Raw genomic sequence first — 6,822 nt, forward strand, 5'->3', positions numbered from 1 at the left:
GATGAGCTGGCAGTTGCTCTGGTACATTTTACAAGGCCTATTTCAAACAAGTGAAAACTGGAAATACTCAACTCTTGATCATCAGTTTGTTAAATCTTGCAGCATCTTGTCGTTCCGATCAGGAGTGTCTGTCCTCATGTTTCAGGACGGAAGCCACCTGCTTCCTCTCTGGGCTTAGGACCAACTTTCCCCCATAAGTGTCTTGCAAAATTGTATCAGGGCCACAATGGACGGCTAAGCACGTGCATTCATCGTTATTCAGCGAAGCACTTGAGTACATCCTTAAGTGTTTTGCTGAATTGGGGCCTATATATGGGGGTCTTACACCTCCCCAGAAATACCTGGTACTAGCTATGGTCAGACTGGACTGGACTAGATTAACCAGATCAGGGGCTTGCGCTGGTATGGAAGTTATGTTCCAAATTGCAGTGTGGACTGATTCATGCCATTTGTTGTATATATCTGCTTCAAACGCTGCTGTTGCTTGTGCATTGTCATATCTCTGTGTTAATGGAACTTGAATTCCCATTGATGGTGGTAAAACAGGATCTGGCTGTTAAGTTCCTCTAAGTGTTCGGAATTACCCTCTCTACTGTGCAGTACAATATAGAAGCACATTGAATAGCTGTGGATTTGGCTTCCAGCTGATACTGATGTGTGGTCAAGAAGTCTCAAACTGAAATCGGATCAGCTCTCTTCCCCTCTAAATGCCCCCGAATTTCCTGCCCTTGGCAGGTCTACTAACTCATTGCTCATTTAACTTGTTGCATAGTGTCCCTTGAAATTGGTCCCTTTTTGAATGCAGCTATGGCTGTAGTATTATAAACCTTAAACATTGTTAAACTGCTTCAGTTAGAGGATGGGAGGCCAGTAGCATGTGCTGCAGCATTTTTTGGCCCAGCAAGCAAATACGGTCTTCAGTGGCGCAAAGTATAAATATGTGAAGCGGGCTGGTTGACCAGATTATTTTCAAGCAGTGCTTTAGGTGCAGGATTGCCCTCTGGCAATGCCCTTTCTAACATAGGGTTGTTGGGATCTCTCTTGCAGCATTAGGATCTCAAAGCTTTTTTTTCAGTCGTTCGAGCCCTGCCATGTGTACATACAGCTGTGTGGAACAATAAATCAGGAGTGTTGCAGCCAGTTGAAACTCCAGGACATTTTTTAGCTAAGCACAATATAAATACCTGCAGTAAATTCTTTATTCATGCACAAAGCATCACATCTACTAGGGGCTCGGGAGCTGTGTGTTAAGGCTTTTAGCTGTCTTCCTCCCCTCTATTGAATCTTCAGATGTAACACGGGCTGAGCATCTTCCTTCCTGCTATCTTGTGTTTGCAGAAGCTGCACTGAAAGACATCAAAATATAGTGGCTTTGTGTCTGGGGGAGGGAAAGTACTATTCACATAGGGATTAAGTACCATTAGTGAAGGATGTGTGGGGTGGGGAAGTAACGAGGGAGCAATATTCAAGTCAAATAAGTTCTCTTTCAGGAGTTAGCAGGCACTACAGCCATGACGTCTCTGGATGAACAGATCCCCAGCACCAAATATGACAACAGGACTGTCCAATGTTAAGTGCATATCCTGTAATGAAAGTCTGCCCAGTTCAAACCTTTCATAGTATATGGTAACAGGCTCGTAAAAATAAGTGAGCTAGAGGCCCTCTCCATCCTAGTGAAGAATATAGACTCCCTTAGTAAAGCAGTAGTGATTGCTGTTTCATGGCCTTTAATCACAAGCTATGATTTTTTGATACAGGGCACAATGGAGAGAATAATTTCACACCCCATCTTTCTGATCTTACTGTATTATCTAGCTGGGCTGAGACTGCCTTTCTTTTATCCTTGCAGAAAGTGTGAGATGTCTGAGCAAACCAGCATCTCATAGTGGTTAATTTCTTAGGTATGGTTTTCATGTGACACATGACAAAAATAACTACATTTAATCTTATTTCACTGAAACCTGGAGGCCATGTGGCAAGCAGTCAAGGTGAATCAAGCAGAGAAAGACGCTAGAGAGATACCTGGAGCCCCCTGTAATGTGGGGAAAGACTGCCCTAGGGAATATGGAATAAAGAGGAGACGTGCTTCTGAAAAGGGTATATGTCTCCTGTACACCTCATGCATTAGATAAGAGCACTAAATGTATAAACCCTGAGATACGATCTGAGTGTTTCTCATTAGCTTGGTAATAACGTGTGCTAATAAACATTTCCAACTTTGGAGTTTATGTAGATCAGGAAATGCTAGACTTTGATTTTCTATCTATAGACATAGGTCACTATTCCATTTCTGTTATGCCCCCTGGGGGTTAGGCATTGGACCCATCTCCACTATAAACACGAGTAGCTAGCCTTAGAACTAATGCGATCAATAAACTACGCCTCTTTTTAAACTCACCAGTGAGTAAACTAAGTGCAGAACCTGACCTAGAGTTTAAACTCCTGTAATTCTCACTAACTTTACTTTGGTCCTCTGTCTGCATAGGATTTTTGATAAACAATGAAGGATGAAATATAGATGCAATTCTCTACAAATTTTGGGAAGGGTTTTTATTGGCATTTCATTTACATTCCATAGTTCTAAATTGTGCTTTAACTCCCAGTTTGACTTAAATTCATTTCCAAGTGTCTTACACAAAGGAGACTGGTATTTTATTTTAATAATGACTTTGTCTTTCAGGTTGAATAACATCATTTATGTTTTGATAGATAAGATGCTGTTCCTAACAGCAATGAATTTCCTGTTGTCACGCTATCTCTGTCCCATAAGCAGTTCTAACTAGATACTAGGCCTTAGTAGGAGTTTTTAGTTAGTGTTATCAATTAGAGGTTTCTCGGCACTGGGTTCTGTTAACTTAGTACTCTACAAACATTTTCCCTTTCAAACATTTTTGATGAATGGGGGAGTTTAGGGTCATGAGAACTGTCCTCTCCCCTTTTCTGAGATGAAGTTAATACTGATTGTAATGCTTTACTCTTTCTGCTGACTTTCAGCCAGGGGTCTCTGTGTTTTATAACGAGATCATTTGAGCTTTTTCTCATCCCTGCAAAGTTAGGGTTTTTTTTCTGTTTTGCCATCTGTAAACTGCAGATAATAAACTGAGACAAAAGTTGAAGTTATTTGGCCAAAGTTACATAATGCAGTAAGTTGTCCATCCAGGTATCTTGGCTCCACTCTGAACACTATACATTACTGCATTTTGCCTTTATTTTCCCCCCTCCCCCCCAATGTAGCTGAGGCCTGACCTGACATAAGTAATGGGTTAATGATCCGTGCTGGTAGACCATTCTAAATGTCCATAAAATCTATATCAAGCTCTATTAATATAAGAGCATAACAGCCCTGGCTGATTAGACCCCTATACCTGAGTCGCTGACATGATTTTCTTGAATTCGGATGTAAACTAGAGTATTTGACGGGCTTGGGCTTCAGCTTAGAGGTGCTCTAAGTTTTATTTCCTGCCATGCTGCAGCCTTTCCTCCCTCGTCTGGGCTAGTTACTTACCCTCGCCCTGCTTCACTTTCCCCACCTGTTAAAAATACTGGACAAGCCATTAGAGAATATGTGGTAGGGACCAATCCTCCATTAACTGGGGGAGCAGACCTAGGTGACTTTTTCCAGCACTGACATCTGGGCATTGACATTTGATAGGTTTCCCTATAATAATCCAAATTATGGACAGCTGAGTCCATTTCTGGATGAGATTTATGCTCCTTATCAATGGGAATATTGAGAATTGTATATTTTGTCTAGTGCTGTTGTGGAAACGACTTTGATCCCATTCTGACAGTGCCTGTTACATCAACTGAGCGCTCATTCTATCAGACAGGAGGGAAACAACATCTAGGATAGCTGCTCAGGGGTTTCCAGTGATGTTGCGTGCTTCATCCCGAGGCTAAGGCCCCTTTCTTCCCTGGATAAAGAAGTGCTTTGCTGAATGTCAGTGACCCTGTCCTAGGTTTCCTGGGCTACTAGGGCTGAAACTGAAAGATCAGTAATAATATTTAGTAGGATTTATTAAACATTTTTTTAAAAAATATTGGCCCATTCATCCCTTGGGTGGGAGTTGATGGAGCTGAGCAAGAGGTGAATATTTCTCCATTATATAGATAATCATCACAGCTCCTGTGTGAGGCAGGTCAGGATTGTTAGACAGGAATCCGTGTCACAGCTGGGAGTAGAACACCAGCATTCCTGGCTCCTAGGACTCTGTAGAACTCACCTCTCCTTGGAAGGATGGGTGGGGAAATAGAAAGGGGTGGAAAGGACAGGGGAGAGAGACAGAGAAAAGACAGGCCATTAGGATGGAGTTAAGTAAATAATATCTGTTGTAGCTACATGACCACCCTGTGCCAAGCCACCTGGCTTGGGTGGGCTGCAAGTGCAGAACCCAGTCTCCCACATGCTTCTTGGTCTTCTCCCTATATTTGCCACATATTCCCTTTTCCTTCATTTACAGAGCAGCATCCTTATTCTGACACTCTGGTAGTATCAGTTCAATAAACCTTAAGGACTGTATCCTGCTCCGGGCAGGGGGATGGTTTTCGCCATCTTTGCTAGGAGCCTGAGGGCCCCAAAAAACCATCCATGTCATCAGGCAAGGATTTAGCATTTCTAACAGCTGCCTCCAGCCAGTGCTTTGTGAATGAACGTAGCTGGAGTGCCTTCCTTCTGTGATAACTTCCTGCTTCCATGGTGCAAATCTTTTAGAATAAACACTGGGAAATATTTGCACAGTGTTTTATAAACAGGGTCCATGGTGTTTACCTGAAGCAAATATCTTCTTATCAAGCCATCAAATGCTTTTATAATAGTAGAGGTGGGAAAGGGAAGGGAATTAAAAAAAAAACAAAAAAAAAAGATTCCAGATCAGCTGGTTTGACTACAAATTTCTCCTGCAGAAAAATGACTGAGGGGATTTCTGCAAATATTTCCTTGTTGAGTTAATGTTCCAGGGTTCCTGCTTCATTTAGTAATCATTGACTGTTGGCTGGGTTGCTGGCTTCTTTGCTGCTCCAGCCACCCCTGCAGCTGGGTTGCTGAAGCACGTCCCCATGGAAATTCTCCTTGCAATCCTGGCTCCAACCATCTCCATGTCAGATTGTTTGTATACAACGCAGCACTTTATCCCACAGCTCCATAGGTTGTGTTTACTTGTTTGATCTTAATACAGGCAATAAAATAAATGATTCCGATTCAGACTGGGGGATTGGGCATTGTTCAGGTTTGCCAGCTGAGAGTTGTGCACGTCTCAGGGATGCACAAGTCTGTGCGTATGGATGTGGTACGCTGTACATGTGTGTGGATATCTATATTGCTGCCATGCTAGTGAATGTTGGGATCTTGCAGGTCCGTTTCCCATTGGAAAGATTAAGGCAGAGAGCAAACTCTCTTGATTTTTGCAACAGCTTTTCCATACAAAATTATGTCACAAAGCAACACAGCACGTCTCCAAAGACTGAACAATGCTCATGTGCTAAGAAACAGAACTTCTTACAAAACCTAAACCTAATTTCCCCAGTACTAATTTCTCCCTACTGTTACTCACACCTTCTTGTCAACTGTCTGTAATGGGCCACTCTCTTACCATTTCAATAGTTATTTTTCCTCCCTTGGTATCCTGCTAAGTGATTTATCTCATTAGACTGACCTCACACTTGGTAAAGCAACCCCCACCCTTTCATGTATTTATACTTGCTCCTGTATTTTTCACTCCATGCATCTGATGAAGTGGGTTCTAGCCCACAAAAGCTTATGCCCAAATAAATGTGTTAGTCTCTAAGGGGCCACAAGGACTCCTCGTTGTTAGAACTTATAAAGGCTTCTCTACGTGGTGCCGTAATGCGTACCTGTGGAGGCGCACGAGTACTCCATTAATGCACACTAGGGAGTTTCTAGAGCACGCCAGCAGGGTTTACACGAGCTAGTTGGTGCACATTCAAATTCACAACCCACTGGTGCACATTACCACACTGTGTAGATAGGCCCTAAGACCATGTGTAAGTCCTGGTGACTCCTGCCATAACAGTACATACATGAGTTTGCATATGCCTGTGTTTATGGATAGTCTCTGCATGTTCAAATGTACGTGGCATAAGCCGCCTTCTCACACGCACGTTTCTAGGCAGGTGTTACTAGCAGGGGATGGAACTGACGTACTGGGCTCCAGCAAAAGCAAGGAAAAAGAGATGCCTTTCATTCAACCCAGGAAAGGCTTCGCATTGTTAAAGTAACTAAAACAGCCCTAAGCGAAAACCATCCTTAAACCTCCCGCATCGTGAGAGCTTTGTTGCAGATTTCTTTGCTCGGGTGTCAATACAGTTGTGACTATAGCAGGGCTCCAGGCTGGTTTACTCGGACCAGTGCCACTAGCCTGGGTTCCACTGTAGGAGGGAGGAGGCCTTTGTGGTGCTTTTCATTCAAAGCAAATGTCACTCTCTCCCTGCAGCCCCTATTTGGGTGGGCTCTGACTGCTGCGCTTGGTCTCCTTCCGCCGCCACCGCGAAAAGCAGTAAATAAGCTGCAGGCTGCGGACTACGCCACAGCTCTGCAGTCACCCAGCTCCATAGCCATCCTCCTCCCTGCTGTGGGAGAATATTGTCTGCTCAGGAGGCAGGGCTGTTCAATACAAACTGTAATGTGGGACTGGCCTGAGGCCTAGACTCGGGCAAAGCAGCCAGAGGTCTCTCTGACCCAGTCTCTGCAGTCCCACAGGGCCTCCTCCTGTTCCTCCTCTAGGGAAACAGGGCTGTAAGCATCCTCCGCAACAAGATACCTGCTTTCCTACCCTGTCATACGGCGGGGGATGGATTGGGAAGGGA

Source organism: Malaclemys terrapin, chromosome 4, assembly GCF_027887155.1.
Source record: "Malaclemys terrapin pileata isolate rMalTer1 chromosome 4, rMalTer1.hap1, whole genome shotgun sequence".
Lineage (NCBI taxonomy): Eukaryota > Metazoa > Chordata > Testudines > Emydidae > Malaclemys > Malaclemys terrapin.